Raw genomic sequence first — 27,914 nt, forward strand, 5'->3', positions numbered from 1 at the left:
CGCCGAACAACACTCACTATTCATCTAGAGGCAGCGTCGATCGACTTTAGTTAGCAGTAGTAGCGAAGGAATCACTCGGGTTCAGTTAGCAGCAAGGGATCGATCGCTCGAGTTCAGTAACGTAGCTAGTGCAATTGCTCAGGTTCAGTTAGAGCCCAACGCCTTGCTCGGGTTCAGTTAGAGCGCAACGCCTCGCACACACACGCCTATGTACGAGAGAAATGCGCATCGCTCAGCCCCCGACCACCCATCGTAACCGGGAACTCCCCTGATATTTTCCTCGCCCTTGCTTCTAGCATGGTTTTTTTCGTCATGGACGACCCAAAGAATGTCATCAGCTATGTCTCCGGCTTGCCCAGGACGAAAAGCCCATTTTCTGTCATAATTTCTTTTCATAGAAGTAGGAGCCCACCACATCTATGATGATACTGGGTTTTGTCACAATTATCGTCATAGAAGTGTCATAAGCATGACCGAAAAAAATTCGTTCGGCCCAAACTGTCAGGGATGTGTGTTTTTTGTAGTGACCAGTCACGCTTGTGAGGATGTCCCTGTTCATCGCTCAGCGAGACAGGCAGGACATTCCCCTGAGCCGTATCCTCCACCATCGACTCCACCGCCACATCTGCCCTCCACTGAACAAATTATGTGCATGTTTGAAGAAAGAAGGAACAACGATCTGATTGAGCTATTAAAAAGTGTGCAAGCTATGGTTGGGCAAAATGGAAATCAGAATGGGCATCACTCCAAGCTGTCAGATTTTTAGAGGACCAAGCCTTCCAGTTTCAGTCAAGTTATCGATCCTTTAGAAGCTGATGATTGGTTGAGGACTATTGAAAAAAAAATTGAGATTGCTCGCACTGAAGAAGCTGACAAGGTTCCGTTTGCTACACACTATCTTGAAGGAGTTGCAGCTATATGGTGGGATAATGCTAAAGCCATGTGGCCTGCGGATGAAGAAATCACTTGGACTAAATTCAAGGACCATTTCCGCAAATATCATATTCCCACCGGTATTATGAAGGTCAAGCAGCATGAATTCCTTGCGCTCACCCGAGGAAGCCTGTCAGTAAGTGAGTATCTGCATAAGTTCAACCATTTGGTCCGTTATTCTCTCTATGATGTGGCCACAGAAGAAAGAAAGATTGACAGATTTCTTGGAGGACTGAACCAGCACCTCAGATGCACTCTCAGTATGTTTGATTTCCTGGATTTCCAAACTCTGGTAAACATGGCCCTCATTGTTGAAAGATAACACAAGCTCATGCGCGACAATAAGCCCGCTAATAATGATCATAAGCGCAAGTTTGAGCCTAAGAAGGATGGACCACCGATGCAGAAGTCTCATACTTGGCAGCAGACTCGGGTTGAGTACAAACCCAATTGGCAGCAGAATGTTAACAAGACCACTACTCAAGTCAAGAATGTCGTGACCAGCCGGGTGCGCGAAGAGTGTCAACTCAACAATTTGTGTTTCAATTGCGGACAAACCGGACATTATGCCAGACAGTGCCCCAAGAGCGGCAAGCCAACTACTCCATTTAGGCCGCAAGTCAACCACATGGGGCCATATCCTATCCAAAATACCATCCAAGGGCAAATTCACCACCTCCCCGCAGACGAAGCCCAAGAGGACCCAGAAGTCGTCATTGGTATGTTTCCTGTTAATAGCCCAAGAGGACATGCAATAATTTTATTTGACTCTGGGGCTTCCCACTTTTTTATTTTGCAGAGTTTTTTTGCCCAAAACAAATTTCCTTGTTCAATTTTGGGAAAGAGCATGATGGTACAATCCCCAGGATATGTGCTCAGAAGCAATCTAGTCTGCCGTAATTTGGAAATTGGTATCAAGTGAGTCAGCTTCCCAACTTCTTTGATAGTCATCGAGTCTGCCAAGTTGGATATTATTTTGGGGATGAACTGGTTGACCCTAAGTCAAGTATGCATCAAATGTGCGACCAGAGAAGTCACATTGACAAGTTACGAAGCTCGAACTACAAAATTCTATGCCTGCAGAAGCATACCCAAGAAATAAATGGTCTACACAGCTGTAGCTGAAGAGTTGGATTTAATTCCTGTGGTCAGTGAGTTTATAGATGTATTTCCTAAGGAATTACCCGTAATGCCGCCTGACCGAGAGCTTGAGTTTGCAATTGACCTTGTACCCGGGACCGCACCGTTATATAAGAAGTATTATCGGATGCCGTCCTCAGAATTAGTGGAATACCGTGCTACCTCGGGGATACATCTGTCCAAGCTCTTCACCATGGGGATCACCCGCAATATTTGTGCAGAAGAAATACTACAGTCTTCGGATGTGTGTGGACTACCGTGCTACCTCTTGAGCACTGTGTTGGTTTTCCGTTGAAGAGGAAAGGGTGATGCAGCAAACTAGCGTAAGTATTTCCCTCAGTTTTTGAGAACCAAGGTATCAATCCAGTAGGAGGCTCCTCAAAAGTCCCTCGTACCTACACAAACAAACAAGAACCTCGCAACCAACACGATAAAGGGGTTGTCAATCCCTTCACGGTAACTTGCAAAAGTGAGATCTGATAAAGATAATAAGATAAGATAAATATTTTTGGTATTTTTATGATATATATTGGAAAGTAAAAGATTGCAAATAAAGATAGATTGGAAACTTATATGATAAAAGATAGACCCGGGGGGCATAGGTTTCACTAGTGGCTTCTCTCAAGATAGCATAAGTATTACGATGGGTGAACAAATTACTGTCGAGCAATTGATAGAAAAGTGCATAGTTATGAGATTATCTAGGCATGATCATGTATATAGGCATCACGTTCGCAACAAGTAGATCAAAACGATTCTGCATATACTATTATTACTCCACACATCGACTGCTATCCAGCATGCATCTAGAGTTCATAAGAACAGAGTAACGCATTAGGCAAGATGACATGATGTAGAGGGATAAACTCAAACAATATGATATAAACCCCATCTTTTTATCCTCGATGGCAACAATACAATACGTGCCTTGCTACCCCTGCTATCACTGGGAAAGGACACCGCAAGATTGAACCCAAAGCTAAGCACTTCTCCCATTGCAAGAAAGATCAATCTAGTAGGCCAAAGCAAACTGATACACTTGCAAAGATAACCAATCATACATAAAAGAATTCAAAGGAGATTCAAATATTTCTCATAGATAAACTTGATCATAAACCCACAATTCATCAGATCTTGACAAACACACCGCAAAAAGAGTTACATCAAATAGATCTCCAAGAAGATCAAGGAGAACTTTGTATTGAGATTCAAAGAGAGAGAAGAAGACATCTAGCTAATAACTATGGACCCGAAGGTCTGTGGTAAACTACTCACAACTCAGCGGAGAGGCCTTGGAGATGATGTAGAGGCCCTCCATGGTCGATTCCCCCTTTGGCGGAACACCGGCGAAGGCTCCAAGATGGGATCTCAGCATACAGAAGGTTGCAGCGGTGGAAATAGTTTTTCGTGGTGCTCCTGGATGTTTTCAGGGTACGGGAGTATATATAGGCGAAGGAGGAAGGTCAGGGGAGCCACAAGGGGCCCACGGGGGTGGGGGCGTGCCCACCCCCCAGGGCGCGCCCTCCTACCTCGTGGTCGCCTCGGCTGCTTCTTGACGTCCACTCCAAGTCTCCTGGATTGCGTTTGTTCCAGAAAGATTTCTCCCGAAGGTTTCATTCCGTTTGGACTCCATTTGATATTCCTTTTCTTTGAAACACTGAAATAGGCAAAAAAACAGCAATTCGGGCTAGGCCTCCGGTTAGTAGGTTAGTCCCAAAAATTATATAAAAGTGTAAAGTAAATCCCATAAACATCCGAAACAGGTAATATAATAGCATGGAACAATCAAAAATTATAGATATGTTGGAGCCACGAGGGGACCACGAGGGTGGGGGGCACGCCCACCCCCTAGGGCGCGCCCTCCTGCCTTGTGGCCGCCTCGGCTGCTTCTTGACGTCCACTCCAAGTCTCCTGGATTGCGTCTGTTCCAAAAAGATCGCTCCCGAAGGTTTCATTCCGTTTGGACTCCGTTTGATATTCCTTTTCTTCGAAACACTGAAATAGGCAAAAAACAGCAATTTGGGCTTGGCCACCGGTTAGTAGGTTAGTCCCAAAAATGATATATAAGTGTAAAGTAAAGCCCATAAACATCCAAAACAGGTAATATAATAGCATGGAACAATCAAAAATTATAGATACGTTTGATATGACTCTATATGAATGCCTCCGACGGTGTACCGGGATATGCAATGAATCAAGAGCAACATGTATGAAAGAATTATGAAGGTGGGTTTGCCACAAATACGATGTCAACTACATGATCATGCAAAAGCAATATGATAATGATGGAACGTGTCATAATAAACGGAACGGTGGAAAGTTGCATGGCAATATATCTCGGAATGGCTATGGAAATGCCATAATAGGTAGGTATGGTGGCTGTTTTGAGGAAGATATAAGGAGGTTTATGTGTGATGGATTGTATCATATCACGGGGTTTGGATGCACTGGCGAAGTTTGCACCAACTCTCAAAGTGAGAAAGGGCAATGCACGGTGCCGTAAAGGCTAGCAATGATGGAAGGGTAAGAGTGCGTATAATCCATGGACTCACATTAGTCCTAAAGAACTCATATACTTATTGCAAAAGTTCTATTAGCCCTCGAAGCAAAGTACTACTACGCATGCTCCTAGGGGAAGGGTTGGTAGGAGTTAACCATCGTGCGATCCCGACCTCCACACATAAGGAAGGCAATCAAAAGAGCGCCCCATGCAACAAATTTGTTACACAACTTTTACCATACGTGCATGCTACGGGACTTGCCAATTTCAACACAAGTATTCTTTAAATTCACAATTACCCAACTAGCATGACTCTAATATCACCACCTCTATATCTCAAAAACAATTATCAAGCATCAAATTGATCATAGCATCCAATTCACTTCCTATGATAGTTTTTATTATACCCAACTTGGATGCCCATCATTCTAGGACCAATTTTATAACCATAGAAAATACCATGATGTTCTAAAAGACTCTCAGAATAATATAAGTGAAGCATGAGAGATCAACAATATCTACAAAATTAAGCCACCGCCGTGCTCTAAAAGATATAAGTGAAGCACTAGAGCAAAATTATCTAGCTCAAAAGATATAAGTGAAGCACATAAGTATTCTAATAAATTCCAAATCATGTGTGTCTCTCCCAAAAGGTGTGTACAGCAAGGATGATTGTGGTAAACTAAAAGCAAAGGCTCATATCATACAAGACGCTTGTCGTGGTGGGCGCACGGTAGATGCCATGGGTTGGCTAAAGAGAGGAGGAGGCTCGAGGGCACTAGGGGGCTCCAGAGGCGGGGTTTGCATGAGCGAGCGCGGGACGAAAGACATACCCAGGTTCGGGGCTCTTCGGAGAGATAACACCCCTAGTCCTGCCGAGTGTGGTTGACATGCAACAGTACAAGGTTGCTCCTGGAGCTGTATGGAGGTAGAAGGAGGACTGGACAAGGCTTAGGCTGCTCCTTCTCCTCGGGTGTGTTCTACTGATTCGTGGCTAACTTCTCTATCCTTGCTTACTTGCCTATATGCGTGACGGCTCCTGGGGGTTTTATAGGCCAACCCCCCATGGGGTACAATGGTAATATTACAAGATTGTGGGGCCGAGTCGTCAGCATCTGAGGACCCGGGCTGGGTCCCGCCGGGGGCCTGTGGTTCGCCGGGTTCCCCTAGGTGCGGGCCTCGCATGCCTAGGGGGACTGTGCGCCGTCTTGTGAATCATCAGGGAGTGGCCGAGTCGAGTCGTCTACGGTGGCGCTCCGTCAGGTCGCCGCTTGATGTCGTCAGCAGTGACGACGGGGGCACTATTGCCACGCCGGCCCTGGTCAGTGGGTAGGTGAGGGGCACTGTTGCCACGCTCTGGTTGACCATAGGCATGGGCGGGGCACTATTGCCATGGTCATCAATGAATGAAGACTCGTCCCATCGCACGGCCTAGATGGGACGGGAGCTGACCCACGGCTGGGTTGTGAAACACGCCACGAGTGGAGCTGGCTTGTGGAGGAAGTCTTGGTTGTGCCGGGTTCGTCTGTCTTGTACTGGTTGTCGAGGCCTAGTCGAGGTGCCTGGCCGGGTCAGAGAGCTCGGCCGGGTCGCAGGGCCTGGCCGGGTCGAGCAACCCGGCCAGGCGCGCGCCGGCTTGAGGGGCGAAGCCGGCCCTATTGTTTTTGAAAAGGATCCGGGTTCTGTTGCCTGCCCGGGGTTCATCCCCTCGACTGTAGTCCCCGAAGCTGTGAAGGTCCGCCGTCTTTGGATGGGAGGGCCTTCGCAGTTTCCCCCTATGAACAGGCGTCTTTTGTGAGCGCTGGGTCCATCAACATCCACTGTGTGCCGGTTTTTTGGAAACCGGATTGCGGCATCCCAGCGGTGGCGGGAACCGAGGAGTCCATTGAATCTTGGGGCAATCCCTCAGGCTTCACGCGGGCGCCACATGGTGCCTAAAAGTCGGAGGGGCCTAATAGGCCACACGCGTGATGGGACTGGTCGACGGGCTGGGGCCCGCCACCGCGTGCCCTTGGCCCACGCGCGCGGATTTACTGCGGCGTCCGGGGTCGGTTGCTCTTCCTAGTGCAGTTATTACATGCATACTTGCGCACTTATTGCGGGGTTGTGGGAAAGGCGAGCGCAGACGATCCCACTCCCCCACATTCAAATCGAGGCCTATAAATTGGGGCGAGGGGGCGGCGGACATTATTCTCACTCGCGCTCCCCTGCCTCTTCGCCCTTGCTCTACTTCTTGCGACCGCTGCGCTGCGATGCCCGCTGCTTCGAGTAGAGCTTCATCATCATCCATCTTCTTCCCTTCTCTTGTCTCTGTTGATTGGGCTGTCGTCGGGCTCTTGGATGGGCTCGACCGTCAACGTCGAGGACATCGCCTACCTCTGCTCCTCCCGGTGGTTGCTGCGGGAAACGGAGGTAGCCGTGCACCTTCCGCGGGTGAGCAGAGGCCGCAGCCCCAAGGCATGGAGTGTGTGGTCTTCCTCCCACACTTTGAGCGCGGGTTCGGGCTGCCGGCGAGCTCCTTCTTCCGCATGTTCCTGGAGTTATTAGGGCTCCAGCCCCACCATCTTGGCACCGGCGCCATCATCCAGCTATCGGGCTTCATCACCCTCTGCAAGGGGTACCTGGGGGTCGAGCCCATGATCGATCTCTGGGCGCGCCTCTTCTCCCTAAAGCAGCAGGGGCCGATGGCCGGGGAGTTCACCGATTGCGGCGACGCCATCATCTTGAAGCGGTCGGGGGCGGACTGCCCCAAGATTCCGTTGGAGGATTATGCTAAGGAGTGGCATAATTCCTTCTTCTACGTCTGCAACCTGGGCGCGGACCGCATCAACCTTTCGGTCTTCGCCATCGCGCCACTGCAGGCGAAGACGAACTGGGGCTACTGCCCCAGGAACCCGTCGCAGGAGATTCTCAATCTCTGCAAGCGTGTGGCGGTGATGAAGACGCGGGAGGGGCTCACCGGCACCGACCTTCTCACCGCCTTCATCACGCATCGGGTTCTTCCGCTTCAGCGGCGCACCTGCCTCATCAGCGAGATGGCCGGTCTTCAAGACCCCAATCGCATGGGGGCGGTGCGCCTGTCGGCGGACCAGATCGTGCGTCGGGTGAATGACATCTCCTAGGCCAATCTTGGGGACGACTGGCGGTTCGGCAAGGCGCCGTACAGCCAATCGAACCCGGTGCCTCTGGTGAGTATTTGGTCTTCTTACTTCGCTACTGCGCGTCTCCTCGTTCGTCCCGACGCGACGAGGGAGGTGATTCTGAATGCCATCCGGCACCCTTACACCCGGGCTCTGTCGGAGGTGGTGCGGTCGGCGTCTGAGGAGCCTGCGGCCCACGGCGGAGAGGAGGAGGACAAGGTCAACATCGGTGCTAGGCATCGCGCGGGTAAGTCCTGCCTTCTTACCTTCTTTTTTGTGTTTCTTGAGTTGTCGGTCGTGACGTGGCGTGGGCGGTGCTACGCCAATTGTTTGATGTAGTGGCGTTGGGTGGAGGAGGCGGCGACACGGGCACAGCAGGGTCGTCGCAGGGAGCGGCGCCGAGCCGTCCGCACGGGAAGGACAACGTCGCACCGCCGCCTCGGGCCCCGAAGTGCGCGGCGGACCCGGTCGGGAGCGCCAGGCCGGCCAAGAGGAAGTGTGGTGTCGGGTGAGAGAGGCCGGCGAGGGCCGCCGTCCTGGTCTTCTCGGGGTAAGTTGCTTCTGCCTTCCTCCGGGTAGTCGAGTCGGCTTTGCTTTTTTGTTCATTTTGTCTTTTCTTCAGGTCGCCGATCACGCTGGCGAGGGCGGCGGCTGATGCCACGGCCGCTGAGGAGGCTGCGTTCCGAAGGAGCCGGTCCGGCCCCGTCGACTAGGATGACGAGTAGGAGCCGGCGGACTAGCACACCCACTGCGTGTATCCCCCGAGGTTCGGGCCAACTACGTAGTAGTCGGGTCGAATCTTTAGAATATTGTCTTTGTTCTTATCGCTGCCTTTTTCAGCAACTCGGCGCCTACTGGGTCGACGCCTTCAACCGCCTCCTGGGCAAATACTAGGACCTCAAGGAGCAGCTCGCTGCCAAGGAGGAGGAGCTCTGCATCGCGGCAGGTATCTTTGTGCTTTTTTCTAGTGGGGGCGCGCTAGCGCACCCACTGGGTGTAGCCCCCGAGATTTGGGCCAACTGTGTAACAGCTGGGCCAAATCTTAAGCCTTCCTCTTTCCTTCTCTAAATATTTCTTTTTGCAGCCGAGGTGTTGTCCCGGCAGACCCGGCTGCTCCGGGCCAGTCATCACTATGACCGCCTTGTCGCTAACACCGGCCGTCTTGGGGCCGAGGTGGCGCGGGCAAAGGCGAAGGCGATGGCAGCCCGGAAGTCACTTGACGAGGCCAACCAGCTGCGGGAGCAGTTGGCGGGACACAAGAGCCACCTTGAGGCCGAGGTGGAGCACCTTAAGGCGGAGGCCGCCAAGGTGGTGGAGGCACAGCGGGCCCTGGTCGAGGCGGACCAGCAACGCGGCAGGCTGGCCGATGACATGGGCCGGCTTCAGGCCGAGGTGGAGCGCCTGAAGGGGCAGGTGACTGTGGCGGAGGGGGCTCGTCAGGACGAGGCCCGCCTGTTGCTAGGCGTCCAAGAAGGCGACCAAGGACAAGGACGCCAAGTTGAAAGCAGCCCTTGCCAAGTAGGCCGACTTGGAGAGGGCACTCCAGGAGCGTGACCGCACCATTGATCTGGAGCGGCACCGTACGTTGCTCGAAGCGCGGCACCTGGAAGAATCCTTCTCTAGTAAGTGCTTTTCTTGAGTTTTGCCGGGTTGGGATCCGGCTTCTCGTCTTTGTTGTCCTTTTTTCTGACTTGCTTTGCTTTCTGACACGGGCCTTCCCGGAGACGCATCGGCTGGCGGAGGAGGTTGTCCGCTTCTAGCATGACCTGTTGGGGGTTGTTGGCTCCGGGACCGATCCGCAGGTGGCATGGACCTTCCCGGAAATCATGACTGCCGCCAAGGCCCGCTTGTAGGTCCTGGGTGAAAAGATGGGGCGGCTGTCCCAGGCCGAAACGGCGATGACGGCGGCCCTTTGGCCGGGCTCTGTTGCACCGAGTAGCTTCACACGGTTCGCACGCTGACTGGAGATGGGGCCGGACCGGCTCCACGAGTGGCGCGTCTCCGTCGCTCGTGCCAGCGCCGAGATGGTGCTCTGGTTCGCGTTGCCTTGGCACCCGGACCTGCAGCTGGACGCGCTGATGGGCCATCGGGCTAGCTCGGAGCAGCAGCTGCAGGAGCAGGCCGGCCGGTCGCCTCCCTTGCCAGTTACATCGCCGAGTTCGCCTTCCACAACGAGTTCCACCCAGAGCGGGTGGAAGATGGCGGAGTATGGCCGGCGACGACTACGTCGTGCTTCCTCACGATCCGGAGGGCAGCTCCGAGGAGACGGGAGTCTACCGCGATGGAGGTGCCGAGGAGGACACCGGGCCCGGACGCCGCCAGGGGGGAGCCGTCAACCTCGCGACCCAGCGCTGGAGATGCGTGAGATGACTTGGTAGAATCTGTCATTACGTAGCAGGTCCACCCACCCACTGGGGGTTGCTGGGTGTAATGAACTCTGGTCGTGGGCCTTTAAGTATTTATGTGATGTGTATATGTCCTGAGTATTTTTGCTCATTTTTTGAACCAATTTCTTGCGCTTTTCCTTTCTCAAACCTCCCCCCACGACTCTGATGGCCGAGGCTCCGGTCCGTGACAAGGAGTTCGGTTCTTTGAGAGGAGCGCGCAGTACTTAGGTTTTCATAACGTTGAGCGGAAGCGAAACACCCATTGGGCCGGCTTGCGGCAACCCGGCTGAGCCGGTTGGCGAGCAGCCGGTCATGCGGCTATTTTTTAAAGTGACGGGCCGGGTTGGTCGTCCCAGCAGCCTTTTGACTTGGTGTTTGAAACACGCTGGAGCTTTGGCCCATTGTGCTTGCCAGCCGACAGCCGAAGCCGGGTCTGTGTCTTAGGGCGAAGTTAGGGGCTGCGGCGTCCTTCCCTCATCAGGAATCACCAAGGAAGGTGGCGGGTCGCGAACAAGCCAGCCAGCCCCCGAGCCTCTGGGTCGAGCGGGTCGGACCGGTGGTCGGGTTCTCGAGCATAGTGATGCATAAAAGTAGGGGACAAAATAACTTGGTCGGCAAAAGGCAGCCCCCGAGCATCGTTCGGGGACCCCATAGTTTCATACGTTTACAAAAGGCAGCGATACATACACTCGTACGACTAACTGTAAAAAGGGGGGAGGAGTTCCGCGTTCCACGGCCGGGTCATTTCTCCATCGGTGGTGTCTCTCTTGCACTTGTTTGACTTGCATGCGTCGATGAGATAGTAGGCATTGCGGTCGCGCAGGGCCAGGCTCACGATGATCGGGCCCTCCCATGGAGGGGACAGCTTGTGCTAGTCGGCTTGCTATAGGACGAGTCGGAGGACGAGGTTGCCTTTGCGGAACGCAAGGTACTTGATCTTCTTGTTGTGGTAATGCCTCAGGCCTTGCTGGTAGATGGCCGAATGGCTGAGCGCCAGGAGGCGGGCTTCTTCGAGTAGGTGGACGCCGTATTCGGGGGATTCTTTCGCTTCGACTTTAGTGTACATCGCAACACGCGGCGAGTCGAACTCGACGTCGGTCAGGATGACGGCTTCAGCTCCATGGATGAGGAAGAATGGGGTGAACCCGGTCGACCGATTCGGCATAGTTCGGAGAGTCCAGAGGACAGCCGACAACTCGTCGAGCCAGCTGCCGGGTGAGCGGATGAGCGGCTCAACAAGCCGCGGCTTGGCCCGCTCGACCTGCCGGTTGGACTGCGGGTGTGCAACGGAGGCCAGGTCGAGGCGGATGCCGGAGACGGAACAGTATTGCTCAAGCGCGCCCTTGGCGAAGTTGGTGCCGTTGTCCGTGATGATGCTGTTCGACATGCCGTAGTGAACCGTGATGTCTTCGATGAACCGGACGGCTATTGGCCCGTCCAGTTTCTTGATTGGCCTTGCTTCGATCCACTTGTTGCACTTGTCCACCGCCACCAGCAGATGCGTCATGTCGCCTCGGGCTGATTTGAAGGGTCCCTCCATGTCGAGTCCCCAGACGGCGAAGGGCCAGGCGATCCGAATGGTGCGGAGTGCTGACGCCGGCTGGTGGCTGCGTTTGCTGAAGCGCTGGCATCCCACACACTTGAGGACGCGTGACTCAGCGTCTTGGAGGGCCGTGGTCCAGTAGAAACCATGGCGGAAAGCCTTGGCCACCAGGGATCGTGATGCGGCGTGGTGCCCGCATTCGTCATGGTGTATGTCGAGGAGGATGTCGACGCCTTGGTCCTGCTCGACGCAGTGTTGGAACACGCTAGTGGAGCTACGCTTGATAATATCGGCGTTCTGGGAACGGGGGTCCCCAGACTTGCCTGCATGCGGCCTGCAGCGTGGCTCAAGCAATGGCCTAGTACGGCCCATCTTCATCAACCCAAGTTCAAGACCCTCGCAAGGGGCCAAGCCTTGTGGGGCGGATGACGCAAGGCTTCCTCAGGGGCGGCCTCACTAGGCAGGCTCGCGAGGAGGCGGAGAGATCAAGGCAAGGGGTACCTCGCGAGGTGCTTGTGATGCAAGCCATGAAGATCGAGACCAGGCGGGCGCAAGGCGGGCGACAGCCGGCGCACTGTCCTCGTTTCCTCTTTGGTGCAAAGGAGGCAAGCACAGGCGCGGAGTACCAAGGCATCAAGCAAAGGTTTCCCTATCGGTGCAACGGTACCAAGACCAGTAGAGCGGCAGGACGGAGGTCACCGTGGAGCCCAAGACGGCGTCATCACCAGTGCCTTTGGTAGTCGAAGACAAACTTTAGTCAGGATAACTTGTACTAGTTCTCCCCCTTCAAAATGGCCGTTGTTGGCTCCGTTCCCGCTCAATATTTGGGAAGAGGACTAGGGCCCCTATAAATAGGATAGCCACCACAGTAGAAGGGATCGGGATCTCACCGAGTGCCAATAGAGACGGAGCCATTCCTCTCCAAGCACACCACCACAAGAACACCCCTCGCGAGGCTGTTCTTCCTCTGTACTGTTCACCATCAGCCCCAGAGGCAATCCAGCACACCACACACTAGAGTAGGGTATTACACCACAACGGTGGCCCGAACTAGTATAAACCTTGTGTCCCTTGTGTTTTCATCGTGTAGCTTAGATTTGCGACGAGGCTTTGGGGCGTGGATCGGTAGGGAGTAGATCTTCGTGCGCACCCTAGAGTTCGAACCTTAAGGGTTTTGCCAGAACCCGATATCCGACATTTGGTGCACTAGGTAGGGGTGCGCTAGAGCTCTCCCTTCCATCGACCTGCTCTCCATCAACACCGCGCTTCACCCGCATGGCAGACAACGTGCCGCCCGCTCCGGCTGCCGACACTAGCACTGGGGCCAGGGGCTCTGAGCCTTGTCCCTCGCCTTGCGACAGGTACAGTGGCCGCACAAGTTCAAGCCAGACATGCCGCCGGGCTACAACGGCACAACAAATCTGTTGGCTTTCCTGCTGGCGTACGAGGATGCCGTCCTCAAGGCCGGGGATGACGACAGGATCATGGCTAACTGTTTTCCCATGGCCCTCACCGGCATCCCGTGCATGTGGCTGCTCCACCTGCCAACGGCTTTTGTGGCCTCCTGGGAGGAGCTGCGCGACCTCTTCCTCACCCATTACGCTGCGCCGGCACCTTCGGTCATCGCAGCTCTCCTGGGCGGCTCGCAGGCGCCACCCTCGGGCCGCCACGTCAAGCCATTCGTCCACAAGATCGGCGCCGCCTTCACGTGGCCCGGAGCTCCTCCAGGTTGGGCGGCACCCAAGGCCGACTTGACCTTCAGCTCGGACGATCACCCTGCAAACACCGATTTCTCGGGTGCGCTCCCGATGCTTTGCACGCCCGCCATCTGCCAGGTGGCCGTCACCAGGACCCTCATCGACGGTAGTGCCGGCCTCAACATGCTCTCGGTGGAGGCCTTTAGCCTCCTCCAAGCGCCGTTGGAACGACTCCTACCCAGCAAGCCCTTCTCGGGCGTCGGAGCTGGTTCCTCTGGCTCCCTGGGGCAGATCCGCCTTCCGGTGACCTTCGGCACCCACGACAACTTCTGCACAGTGCTGGTCAACTTCAACATCGCCCACATAAGCCTCCCATACAACGCCATCCTCGGCTACCCTGCCTTGGCCCAATTCATGGCAGCGACTCATCCGGCCTACAACCTCATGAAGATGCCCGGGAGCAGCGGCGTCCTCACCATAGCTGGAGATACAAAAGATGCTCTGTAGGCGCTCAAGCTCGCTCTCAAGACGGCTGCAGCAACGCGGCCCACCAGCGCCGACACCCCCAAGGCCAAGGGGGCTACGCCAACTAAGAAGAAGCAGTTGTTCACCCAAGACAAGGCGGAGACCAAGCAGGTACCAGTTGATGAGGATGGATCCTCCGGCACTGCTACGTCTTGAGCTTGTGTTGGTTTTCCTTGAAGAAGAAAGGGTGATGCAGCAATAGTAGTGTAAGTATTTCCCTCAGTTTTTGAGAACCAAGGTATCAATCCAGTAGGAGGCTCCTCAAAAGTCCCACGCACCTACACAAACAAACAAAGAACTCGCAACCAACGCAATAAAGGGGTTGTCAATCCCTTCACGGCCGATTGCAAAAGTGAGATCTAATAGAGATAGTATGATAAGATAAATATATTTTTGGTATTTTAAAATATAGATGCAAAAAGTAAAGACGCAAATAAAAGTAGATTGGAAGCAAATATGATAAGAGATAGACCGGGGGCCATAGGTTTCACTAGTGGCTTCTCTCAAGATAGCATAAGTATTACGGTGGGTGAACAAATTATTGTCGAGCAATTGACAGAAAAGCGAATAATTATGAGATTATCTAGGCATGATCATGTATATAGGCATCACATACGTGACAAGTAGACCGACTCCTGCTTGCATCTACTACTATTACTCCACACATCGACCGACTCCTGCCTGCATCTAGAGTATTAAGTTCATAAGAACAGAGTAATGCCTTAAGCAAGATGACATGATGTAGAGGGATAAACTCATGCAATATGATATAAACCCCATCTTTTTATCATCGATGGCAATGATACAATACGTGCCTTGCAACCCTTTCTGTCACTGGGTAAGGACACCGCAAGATTGAACCCAAAGCTAAGCACTTCTCCCATGGCAAGAAAGATAAATCTTGTAGGCAAAATCAAACTGATAATTATAAGAGACTTGCAAAGATAACTCCATCATACATAAAAGAATTCAGAGGAGATTCAAATATTTCTCATAGATAAACTTGATCATAAACACATAATTCATCGGATCTCGACAAACACACCGCAAAAAGAGTTTACATTGAATAGATCTCCACAAGAGAGGGGGAGAACATTGTACTGAGATCCAAAAAGAGAGAAGAAGCCATCTAGCTAATAACTATGGACCCGTAGGTCTGTGGTAAACTACTCACAACTCATCGGAGGGGCTATGGTGTTGATGTACAAGCCCTCCATGGTCGATTCCCCCTCCAGCAGAGCGCCGGCAAAGGCTCCAAGATGGGATCTCGCGGATACAGAAGGTTACGGCGGTGGAAATTGTGTTTTGTTGGCTCCCTGGATATTTTCGGGGTACGTAGGCTTATATAGGAGGAAGAAGTACGTCGGTGGTCGCCCGAGGGGCCCACGAGACAGGGGCGCACCCTGTAGGGGGGGCGCCCTACCCTCTCGTGGCTGCCTTGGCTGCCTCTTGACTTGCACTCCAAGTCCTCTGGATCACGTTCGTTCCAAAAATCACGCTCCTGAAGGTTTCATTCCGTTTGGACTCCTTTTGATATTCCTTTTCTTCGAAATACTAAAATAGGCAAAAAAACAGCAATACGGGTTGGGCCTCCAGTTAGTAGGTTAGTCCCAAAAATGATATAAATGTGTAAAATAAAGCCCATAAACATCCAAAAGTGGTAATATAATAGCATGGAACAATCAAAAATTATAGATACGTTGGAGACGTATCAGGCACCACCTTCGCCATAGGCGCCAATCTTGACCTCGACCAGGAGGAGGCTCTGGTGAAATTCCTGCGCACGAACAAGGAGGTGTTCGCATGGGAACCCAAGCAGCTAGCGGGGGTCCCAAAGCCAGGTGATCGAGCATCACCTGAATGTGTGCCCCAATGTGCGCCCCGTGAAGCAGAAAGCAAGGAGGCAGTCCACCGAGAAGCAGGCCTTCATCGTCCAAGAAATCCGCAAGCTGGAAGCTGCAGGTGTCATTCGCGAGGTTCGCTACCCTAAATGGCTGGCAAACCCTGTCGTTGTGCCGAAGAAGGAAGGAAAGGAGCGCATGTGCGTAGACTTCACCAACCTTAATAAGGCCTGCCCTCAAGATCCATTCCCACTCCCCCGCATCGACCAAATTGTTGACTCCACCGCTGAGTGCGATCTGTTGTGCTTCCTGGATGCCTTTTTGGGCTATCACCAAATCAAGATGGCGATAGAAGACGTGGAGAAGACGGCCTTCCTAACCCCGTGCGGGGTGTACTGCTACACCTCCATGCCGTTCGGGTTGCGCAACCCGGGCGCAACTTTCCAGCGACTGATGCGTATCGCCTTGGGCCGGCAGCTCGGTAGAAACGCCAAGGCCTACGTCGACGACATTGTGGTGAAGTCTCGGGAGGTGAAGACCCTGATACAGGACTTGGAAGAAACCTTCGCGAGCCTTCATGAAGTGGACCTACGGCTCAACCCGGAGAAGTGCATGTTTGGTGTTCCCTCTGGCAAGCTTCTGGGCTTCCTCGTGTCCCACAAGAGGATCAAGGCCAACCTAGAGAAGGTCAAGGCAATCAAAGACATGAGTCCTTCGCAAACCCTCAGGGAAATGCAAAAGCTCGCAGGATGCATAACTGCTTTAGGGTGCTTCATCTCCAAGCTGGGGGAACATGCCCAGCCCTTCTACAAGCTGGTGAAGAAGAAGGGCTCGTTCGAATGGATACAAGAGTCTGATGAAGCGTTCCAAGATCTCAAGAAGTACCTGACCAGCCCTCCGGTGATGGTGGCTGATGACCCACAAGTGTAGGGGATCTATCGTAGTCCTTTCGATAAGTAAGAGTGTCAAACCCAACGTGGAGCAGAAGGAAATGATAAGGGGTTTTCAGTAAGGTTTTCTCTGCAAGCACTGAAATTGTAGGTAAAAGATAGTTCTGTGATAAGATAAATTGTAACGAGTAACAAGTAAATAAAGTAAATAAAGTGTAGAGAGGTGGCCCAATCCTTTTTGTAGCAAAGGACAAGACTGGACAATTTCTTATAATGAGAAAGGAGCTCCTGAGGACACATGGGAATTATCGTCAAGCTAGTTCTCATCACGCTCATATGATTCGCGTTTGGTACTTTGATAATTTGATATGTGGGTGGACCGGTGCTTGGATACTGCCCTTACTTGGACAAGCATCCCACTTATGATTAACCCCTATTGCAAGCATCCGCAACTACAAAAGAATTATTAAGGTAAACCTAACAGCCCCTTACGAACGAATACCAAATCAGCATAAACTAGGGTTTAAGCATCTTTCACTCTAGCAACCCATCATCTACTTATTACTTCCCAATGCCTTCCTATAGGCCCAAATAATGGTGAAGTGTCATGTAGTCGACGTTCACATAACACCACTAGAGGAAAGACAACATACATCTCATCAAAATATCGAACGAATACCAAATTCACATGACTACTAATAGCAAGACTTCACCCATGTCCTCAGGAACAAACGTAACTACTCACAAAGCATATTAATGTTCATAATCAGAGGAGTAATAATATGCATTAAGGATCTGAACATATGATCTTCCACCAAGTAAACCAATTAGCATCAACTACAATGAGTAATCAACACTACTAGCAACCCACAGGTACCAATTTGTGGTATTGATACAAGATTGGATACAAGAGATGAACTAGGGTTTTGAGAGGAGCTGGTGCTGGTGAAGATGTTGATGGAGATTGACCCCCTCCCGATGAGAGGATCGTTGGTGATGACGATGGTGATGATTTACCCCTCCCGGAGGGAAGTTTCCCTGGCAGAACAGCTCTGCCGAAGCTCTAGATTGGTTCCGCCAAGGTTCCGCCTCGTGGCGGCGGAGTTTTGTCCCGTAAGCTTGCCTTTGTTTTTTTTTCAGGGTAAAAGCCTTCATATAGCAGAAGATGGACACCGGAGGGCCACCAAGGGGCCCAGGAGACAGGGGGCGCGCCTAGTAGGGGTGGGCGCGCCCCCCACCCTCCTGGCCAGGGTGTGGGCCCCTCCGGTAGTTTTTTCACTCAATAATTCTTATTAATTCCAAAAATAAGTTTCATGGAGTTTCAGGATTTTTGGAGTAGTGCAGAATAGGTTTCCAATGTTTGCTCCTTTTCCAGCCAGAATTTCAGCTGCCGGCATTCCCCCTCTTCATGGTAAACCTTGTAAAATAAGAGAGAATGGCCATAAGTATTGATATATACTGTGTAATAACAGCCCATGATGCAATAAATATTGATATAAAAGCACGATGCAAAATGGACGTATCAACTCCCCCAAGCTTAGACCCCGCTTGTCCTCAAGCTGAAGCCGATATCGAAAAATGTGTCAACATGTTAAGAGATAGAGGTGTCGATAAAAATAAAATATGGACATGAGCGCATCATGATCATTCTTATAACAACAACATATATAGATTTTATCGTGTAATTTCTTATGCTCAAGTAACAATCAATTCATAATGTCAAGTATGGTTCAGAAATTGCATTGGGAACTAACAAACTATAATCTCAGTCATTGAAGCAATTGCAATTTATCATATCATCAGAAAGAGTCAAGAATAGATCCTTTCAGCAAGTCCACATACTCAACTATCACATATTCTTCTACAATTGCTAACACTCACGCAGTACTTGTGCTTATAGAGTTTCAACCGGACACTGAGAAAGATAGGGGCTTATTGTGTTGCCTCCCAACGTATTCACCTTTAGGTGATGTCAACAATGATAGTTCATGCTAACTTACATCCAATTGGATATATATATATATGGAAAATAAGTTCATACTCCTAGGAGTACATACTCCTCCCTCGTTTCAGTCCCGCAAAAAAAAAGACGCACCGCCTAACGGGCTGGACACAAGAGTTGGTGTTCCGTTGAACAAATTCCTGGTTTATAGGATCCCAATCGATGCATGTGCGCATGTGTAGTGCGCAAAAAAGAAAATACTCTATCGTCATCCTATTCCATATGAATTAACCCTCGTCTATCTTCGCCGCCATGAGCGACACCGGCAACTTTTCCTAGCCTGCGAGCCTTCCTCGACCGTCATCGTTGTATTCTTGGCCAAAGGTGACGACGACCATGTGCACGCTACATCCATCCGCATGGGCGACGACATCGGCGAGACGCAGATGAGCAGGCGCTCTGGTGATCAAGTCGCGTAAATCGGCGGCCACGAAGACGGCTCACTGTCATTAGCGACATATATATATGCCCAGGTATACTGGCCTTTGGATGTGCTTATACTGAAAATCACATATTTATTTCTTTATACTTGTCCATTGTTTCCTCGATTCATAGATCAGTCTACAATGCGTGATTATGCAAGTCCTTCTTGCCTCATGCAGTATCCATCCTCTCTTGTCTTGGCGATTATGTATTCGTGTTCCACGGCAGCCACAGGAAATGAGACGGGTTTCCGAAAGTGTCGTGTGCAGATGACGGATGGTTGATCAACGGCGAGGCGGGCCATTGGTCTTGGATGCTGTCTCCATACGCTTTGCTGCTGACCAGGTCGAAGAACAAGATGCTCTCACGACGAAAAACACATGCATAAAGACCAAGCTAGCTAGCTACCCAGGAATGGCATTTTGCAGCTTGATCTGCATGTCGTGTAATCAAAGAATACAGCATGCGCACACACATGATTAGGTATTGGTCTTGTGCATGTATGTAAACAACCCGTGTTACCCGGATTAAAGGTCATATGTACTCCGTGTGTTCTTTTAATCTTAGATGCCCAGTGATCCAACTGGGCACATAATTCTTTACATAGAGCATATACCTTTTTTTCATTTTTGAGTATCATGCACTTCTTTCGATCTCAGATGCATGAAGTATATACTCCATTAAAAAATCAGTACATATCATCCTTTAGTTTTCTCTGATCTAAGATGGGTGTACTCCATTTATCGCTCGCAATAATTGAATGTATCTAAATTTGGTTGGAAAAGAGTATATGTACATGTTTTGTTCTCGGTCGCATATACTGACATTTGGTGAATAATACACCGATGTATTTTGCAAGTCTTAACTCCTTTTGAATTTACAATTATGACAAACTTCTTTTGGTTATTACCGGAAGTTTATACTTCCTCATGAAGAATTAATATATATGACTTCTTTGCATGATGATCATAATACTTGAAAAGGTAATATATTTACAAGTATGACAAACTTCTTTTGGTTATTACCGGAAGTTTATACTTCCTCATGAAGGATTAATATATATGACTTCTTTGCATGATGATCATAATACTTGAAAAGGTAATATATTTATCCGCACCTGTAGTTTATGTTTAGATAATGTAGTATATACTTCGTGTAAAAGATGCAGTATAAACTTCCTCGTGAAATATGTCATGTCTACTCTCCAATAAAAGTATATACTTCCTAAAAATGTTGTTGGAGATACTCTCTTGCAAAATGAAGTATATACTTCCAAGAAAACAAGTCGTATATACACTCTCATAAAGGATGAAGTATATACTTCCTCAAAAAATCATTGTATATATTCTCTCTCAAAAATGAAGTATATACTTCAAAAAAAAGTTGTACATATACTCTCATAAAAGATGAAGTATACATTTCCTAAAAAATGTTGTGTATGTACTCACACAAAATATAAAGTATATACTTCCTCACAAAATATGTAGTAGAGACACCCAAAAGATAAAAATAAAAAGGTATCATACACCGTACCTGCTCATATGGAGAGAATATAATCCAACCGGAAGCTAACAAACTTATCCGCCTAAAGCAATCTATCAGCACCCACACGCTCCTTTATTTTAGGGTGTAACTACAAATGCAAACAAACTAGCTATTCTGTTTTGCTAATTAGCACGGTTGTTACTCGCTGCTATGGGGTATATATCCGTTTTACTCATTAAACCACATCAACTAGAAGTGGGAGTATGTACTCTTGGGAGTACAAAAGAGGAGTCCTATATTATATATATATATATATATATATATATATATATATATCTGGGCTATTCTGTTACGCGTAACAGAATATTATTCCGTTACCCTTTTTGAACTGACGTTTTCACGTGGTTGTACTGATGTTTTCGAAGCGGTTGAACTGATGCTTTCAGTTGTGTTTAACAGATCGTCTTCTTTAGTTTAAAAACTTTTTGTAATTTTTTTGTTGGAACAGGGCGTGTAATATATCGTTGGAAAGCTCTTGACAACCACATTTCAAGTATATTGAACGCTTTTGCAAAATCATTATGGTTTAAGAGCAGTTTTGAAAAAACCGTTTTTTTCAAAACCGAAAACGTGAATCGTATTTTAGACTCAATTTTCAAAATGTTTGTCGGAATTGAGCAAGTAAGGTGGTGTTGGAAAGCTGATGAAAATCCGCATCTTCCATATATGTATTGTTTTTCTAATTATATATGATTTAAAAGTAATTTGAAAAACGGTGAAATTTTGGGCGAAACGTATTTTCGCGATTTTTTGCAAATGGTTTGTCGGATTGACACAAATGATACGGCGTTCGAAAGCTATGGAAAATGCGCAACTTTTTCGTATAGAAAAGTTTTTCTAATTCCTTACGGTTTAAAAACGAATTCGAATATGGTCAAATTTGATTTTTAACGTGATTTTTTTAAAAAGTTTATCGAAATATGGCAAATAACATACCGTTGGATAGCTATCGAAAATGCGAAACTTAGTCATGTTGAATGTTTTCTCTACTTCGGAACCGTTTAAGAGTAATTTTGAATACGGCATGACGGATCTTTGTTGTTTTCTTGTCTGAAAAACAGAGTAGTCGTACTGATATATGTGTATGTTTGTACTGAGCTATTTTTTGTAGAGTAATTTTGAATGGTTCCAAAAAAGGGTACTTGTACTGATGCTTGCATGGGTTTGTACTAAGCGTATTTTCACTAACTAGAATTTGCTCTGTTTTTTGGGTAATATGTTTCTCATAAGTTTTCAACGGTTTATTGTATCCTAGCCCCGAACTTGCATGATTTATATTGTTGAATTGAATGTTATTGTATCGTCACCCCTGTACTTCCATGGATTATATCATCGAACTGAAAAATATTTTTTTCAAAAATAAAATGTTTTTTATTCTTTTTTTAACTAAACATTTTTTTACAACAATGTTCTGGACTTCTCTTATTTCATGACTTGTACTTTTACCATTTGAATTGCATGGGTTTCCCTTTTGCTGGAATTGAGCAAAAATATTTTTTCAAACGCTTCAAATGGATTTTTTTTATTTTGAACTTACTGGGATTTTGCATTAAAATCTTTTCAAAACACAGAACTGATCATTTTTTTAATTCGGACTTCTATGTTTCTATTTTTCGAAACTGGTTTTTCTTATTTTTAATTTGAACATATCATTGTTTTTAATTCAAAATGTTTTTTTAATTTGAACTGGTCATTGTTTTTTATTTGAACTGATTATTCTCTCTAATTTAAAATGGTCATTCATTTTTTAATTCGAACTAATCATGGTTTTTAATTCGAATTGACCATTTCTTTTATTTCAAACTGATCATTGTTTTTAGTTTGTACTGATCAATGTTTTTAATTCAAACCATTTTGTTCATTCTTGCACGCACATCAAACTGTCATGTATACCTTCTTTCAAGAAGTAGCAATTATATCATCAGACAGAAAATTTTCCACATATAATACATGTACAAGAATGACATATACACCGCACAGACCGCACATTTTCATACATGAATGACATAACACGCTCTGTACTGTTCAGATTGATGCGGAATTTGATGCACCATGGCGTACATGATGCACCTTCCCTACTGTTCAGATTTGGTAGATCGTTCGGTTCCATAACACGCTCATCCACGCGGCGCACGGAGGCAGACACATTGGTCACCTGGAAGGCAGAGCAAGAGCAGCTGCGCAAGGCGGAGCTCGGGAGGACGCCGTGCCCAGCAGACTGTGGGACGGCGCGCCATGGGGGGCGATGGGGTGGCGCGTCGTGGGTGCCGGCAAGTGCGACTGCAAGTGGCTTCTAAAGTCTGACCTACCTGCAATAGTCAATAATGTATTAATCCTGCACTCATGTATCCAAAGTGATATTCTCACAAGTTACTGGAGTTCGGCTGCTCCTTTACATAGCAAGACTGCTGCTACTACTACAGATTAAATGATGTATACATGTAGCCTATGCTAACATAGAAGAGATTAAACATTGTCAATTTGATGTAATTTTTTTGTTCTGTGTACTGACATAGCAGTAATATAAGGCAAGACATTTGAAGGATTGCTCACACTAAAATAAGAAATTGTACTGAACTTAAAATAAGATTTGCACTGAACTAAAACTAGATTTTGAACTGAACTAAAATAGATCTTTGTTTAGGCATTTAAGCAAACACCTGACGGCAAAAAAAAGTGACTGGCATTTAGAAATAAAGATGATGGTATAGAAAAAATTCATGCAAGAATGAGAAGTACGACTCCGACATTTTAGCAACAAACAAAGGAGTAGGGTAGCAAATGTTCAAACTGAAACAAATCCATCTCTCTCTCATATTAACTCTTTGTCCATGGATCCATGTGTTGTAGCATGTGAACTCCAAAGCTAGCAATAGTAGTAGCTTCCATCTTGTATATCCCAATCCCAGGCTGCATGACTGCCATGGACTCATAACAAACCGCTTATGCATTTTAAACAAACACCTAGAAGGCATGACAATGGGCAAAAAATCAATTGTAGAGTTGCAGACTAGTGAGCCAACCATAGAATAGAGTGAATGGAAGAGCTTGAACAATCCACAGCATATACACACGAGAATTGAGTTTCTGAAAAGAATTTTAGTTATGATGTACTGAACTAAAACCACGTCAACAATTTGCGAACAGAGGTAATAATATACTATAGGAGGAATTTATTTAAATGTTTTTCAATTTTTTGAACTTACGGTTCTCGCGATTCCAAACATCTAGATCTCTGTTGTGCGAAGATCTTGACTTTTTCCTGGCGACAAATAAAAACGCTATAAGTAATACTGAATTCCTGCATCACGCCTTCAAGGGTGAACCACATAGGAAGCTTGACCAAAATCCTCATGGGAGTTTATATTTGAACTAGCAACAATTTATTTTTTGAACTGACCTGGCAGTAATACATGAACTCTAGCACCCAATACAAGTATCATGCGACAATCTGTAAACAAAAAAATATATAGGTTAAAACAAAAGTTGAAATAGAAGACAAACTCGAGGAAGCTAGCATCAACGATCTTCTAACTGAAGCACCATAGGTTCCTAATTTAATACCACTACAGAGTACTACAATAATTCTGTCAAAATTAAGTACGCGAAGAACCTGCACATCAATCCATCATAGGATCATCCATTTTACATTCCATCCCCAAATATGCATGGCAAGTTTCAGAGTTGGAAGCCCTCTAAATTAAGCCATCTAAAAACTAAGTGATACATATATGCAGGAACAAAACTAACTCTAATAAATCTATTCGGCAAGAGGCATCATAGGGTATCCTTTCTTTGCCCTATTATACCAAATACCAAACAACAAAAATTGGTTCTCATAAGAATTTCAACAAGCACCTAGACCATCAATTATTTTCATATAAGTAGCATGGAATCGAATGGAGCAACAGTAGGGCATGAGAAGAAAGAAGTAGCAGCAACACCTCAAGATCCTACCATTTTTTGTACATGATGCATCTCCCCTGTCGTTCAGATACAGGAGATCATTGAGTTCACTTACTGGAGATCATTCAGTTCAATTTGTGTACATGCTCGCAGGCCGCATCAGGCACCAGGCATGCACCAGCGCACATGCCACAGCACACACGCAAGTTCTAGTAGGCAACATGGATTATTTTGTTGCATCCATTGAACTGAAGGGAGCTCCTTCGACCTGTAAGATGAACGGAAAAAAGAAAATGAAATTTGTGAAGGTCGAAATGACCATAATAATCATGTAAAACATGTAAAAATAATGACAAGTTCATGCACAGTAACATGAGAAGTACACAAAAGAAACCTAAAATAGAAGTTCTGTACTTTGAAATACTTCGTTTTAGTTCCCAAGTACTTCATTTGTTTCAAAATATGAACTTCTATATTTATGTTCTTAGAACTTATTATGTTTTCCCTGCAAATTACATGGGTGAGAGCATGGTGCTCTAAATCAATTGCATATATCTAAAACTCCACACGCGACCTGAACTTATGCATAACAGTATGAGTGCAGAATACTTGTAAGCATAAGAAAAAGACATAGAGTGCACATATAATTTCAAGATTTCCTTGATGTTCTGCATATTAAAGTTGATTTACTGAAAAGAATGCAATTTTTGAACTGAAAATCAAGTAAAAGCTGAACTCATATAAATTTCAAGGTCAAAAGAACCTCCACATCCATCAAACTTCATATCCTGTAGTTCAACTTCTGTAAAAATAGAACTTGTGGTATCCCTCATAAATCAACAAGAAAACCTGCAGAAAAATGTACATGTTCTCATTGGCATATCAACAAGCACCTTCAGAGAACAGAGTGTCATATGCCCTTATCTACAGAGAAGCCATCCGTCCATGGCAGAGAAAGCATTGTTCAGAGAAAGATCAATGACACATCACACATACGACCCTGATTCTTCTTAAATTTATCACCCTCTCATCAAGATCAAGTTGTACTGCAACTCACATTTTGAGTGACCGGCGGCGGGGCAAGAAGTTGGACTGATGACATGTAGATCTTCCAGTTGACTAGCTTGTGGGTGAGGATAGCAGGAGGGAGCGGCAGTGCAGGGGTGGAGGAGTGGGAAGGTCAAGTACAAGGCAGCGAGCGGAGCACCTCGAAGAGATGAGGGGGCTGGGAGGAACGACAGAAGGAGGGAGGCCTGTGGCGTTGACCTGAGATGCGATGGGATCGGAGATGTGTTGCAGAGTCGAGGGTAGTGCTGGTCTCGCCGGACCAGAGGAGCGACGGTGGCGGGTGGGGTAGTGAACCTTTTGCCTGAACAACTACAATTCTACCATATAGTAAACTACTGTATGATTAGAAAACAGTCTGAATTTTTTGCACAAACACTGTACTGTTTTATATGTTTTCCAAGAACTTGAGATAGCTCACGTACTGAACTGAGAACACCTACTTTGTGTTTCAGGAAATAAAATAGACATCCTCTGTTTTTTGTGATAAAACTAGTGTGGAGTTGGGAGGAGAGGCAGTGTGGACGGACAATTAACATCTCATTTTTCTTGCTCCTGAATGCATGCAGCTAGGAACTCATGGCGACAGAGGTGGTCGTCGCGCGGCTGGGAGGAGCAGGAGGGCGGAGGTGGTTGTTGCCGATGCTCCGCTTTCCCACCGGTGGCCGCCCCTGCGGAGGCAGATCCATGGTCCGCCGCCGGAGGTGGGAGGCAAGGGTGTGGCACATTGCCGGAGGTGGGAGGCAAGGACGTTCGCCTCATGGAGGTTGGTCAGTCCACTAATTCTTTGGTGGCGACGGTTCATCACACTAACTCAGTAACAGATACTGCACTACCTATATTCATCGGACTTAAGACACTTTTATTTTTATATGAGAACTGATGTTGTTTATCAGATACTACCTATATAACTAAATGCAAGACATTTTTGCAGTACTTCCCTAAATCCTATAAGTGCAGACCAAATACAGTTACAGAAATACTACACTAGGAGGTATCAATCACTCTAATCTATAGCACATTTTGCTAATATGCGTGTGTGATCCTTAGCCCATAGCCTATGTGTGATTTGTTCCAATTAATCCATGCATTTTTTATCCTCTGCTGCCTGCAGCTATGGCTAGACCCGTTGGAGAGGTGGGGTGTTTCAAGTTAATGGCTTGCTTTCAGAAACTTCAGACAAGAGCGGAGTAAAGGCTGGAAGGTAAAACTACTGTTAGCATGTGTACCTTTTTTGTAGCATCTCATCTCCTTTGCTTCAACTTTGGGCACTTTGATATGGTCAGCCTCTTTGATTTTGCAAGTGCCGGTAGTCCACGAATTGAAACTAGTTCTAGAAAATGGTCAAGTGACAATACCTCTAGCAATGGACGATTATTGAGCCAAATGCCCATTTCTTGTCTACAGAAAATACTGGGTTTTTTTACTTTCCTTAGTGGTGCAACTACCTTCAGATTAAAAGGATCTAGATAACACTCATCCATTAAACTACACATATTTGACATCATTTACACGCCTAATAATACATCCATCTCAAAGTATCACCTATCTACTCACAAAGTATAAAATACCACAAGAACTTGAAAAAGAATTTTCACTTCACAAAACTATCAGCTATGAGTTCACCGAGTCGAGATGGACAACTCTTCGAGGTCTCAACTATCAGTTCACACAAACTACAAAGCATGGAGTTCATCGAGTCTTAACTATCAGTTCATACAAACTACAAAGCATGGAATTCATAGTCTCAACTATCAGTACACACAAACTACAAACAACGGATTTCATCAAGTCTAAGCTATCAATTCACACAAACTACAAATGATGAGGAGACAGAGAGCATGAGAGAGAGAATCTTACCCATCAGCTCATCGAAACTAGAGATCAGAACAACAATTATCCATAATTATTTTTTGGATCCATCAGCTAGCCTGTGACCATGTTGTAGCTACGAGAGAGGGAGCAAGAACATCACATAGCGAGAGAGTTGATGCATGATCAACAGTTCAGGAGATGAAAACAGAACAGGACAAGTAGGCAGATGAGAGATAGGACGGGAGGGAGAAAGCTGAGCCAGGCCCATGGGTGGCGCGATGGAGTTGTGGACGGCGCCGAGCATGTCGGTGGACTGACGTCACAGGTGCCGGTGCTGGAACCGGTAGCTCCATCTTGGCTTTACCCATGGCGTCGCGCCGGATACCGAATGGTGCCCGGCGACCTGGTCTTGTGCGAACTGACGCGCGCTCATTACCTGGATGGCCGGGACAAGGTAGAGGCGCGTCGGCAGCCGATAGGTGGAGAAGCACCGGCGGCCGAGAGGTGGAGGCGCGCCGGCGAAAATGAGGAGGTGGAGGCGGGGACGTTGGGGGCGGGGCGG

The sequence above is a fragment of the Triticum dicoccoides genome, chromosome 1B (genome assembly GCF_002162155.2).
Source record: "Triticum dicoccoides isolate Atlit2015 ecotype Zavitan chromosome 1B, WEW_v2.0, whole genome shotgun sequence".
NCBI classification, from domain to species: domain Eukaryota; kingdom Viridiplantae; phylum Streptophyta; class Magnoliopsida; order Poales; family Poaceae; genus Triticum; species Triticum dicoccoides.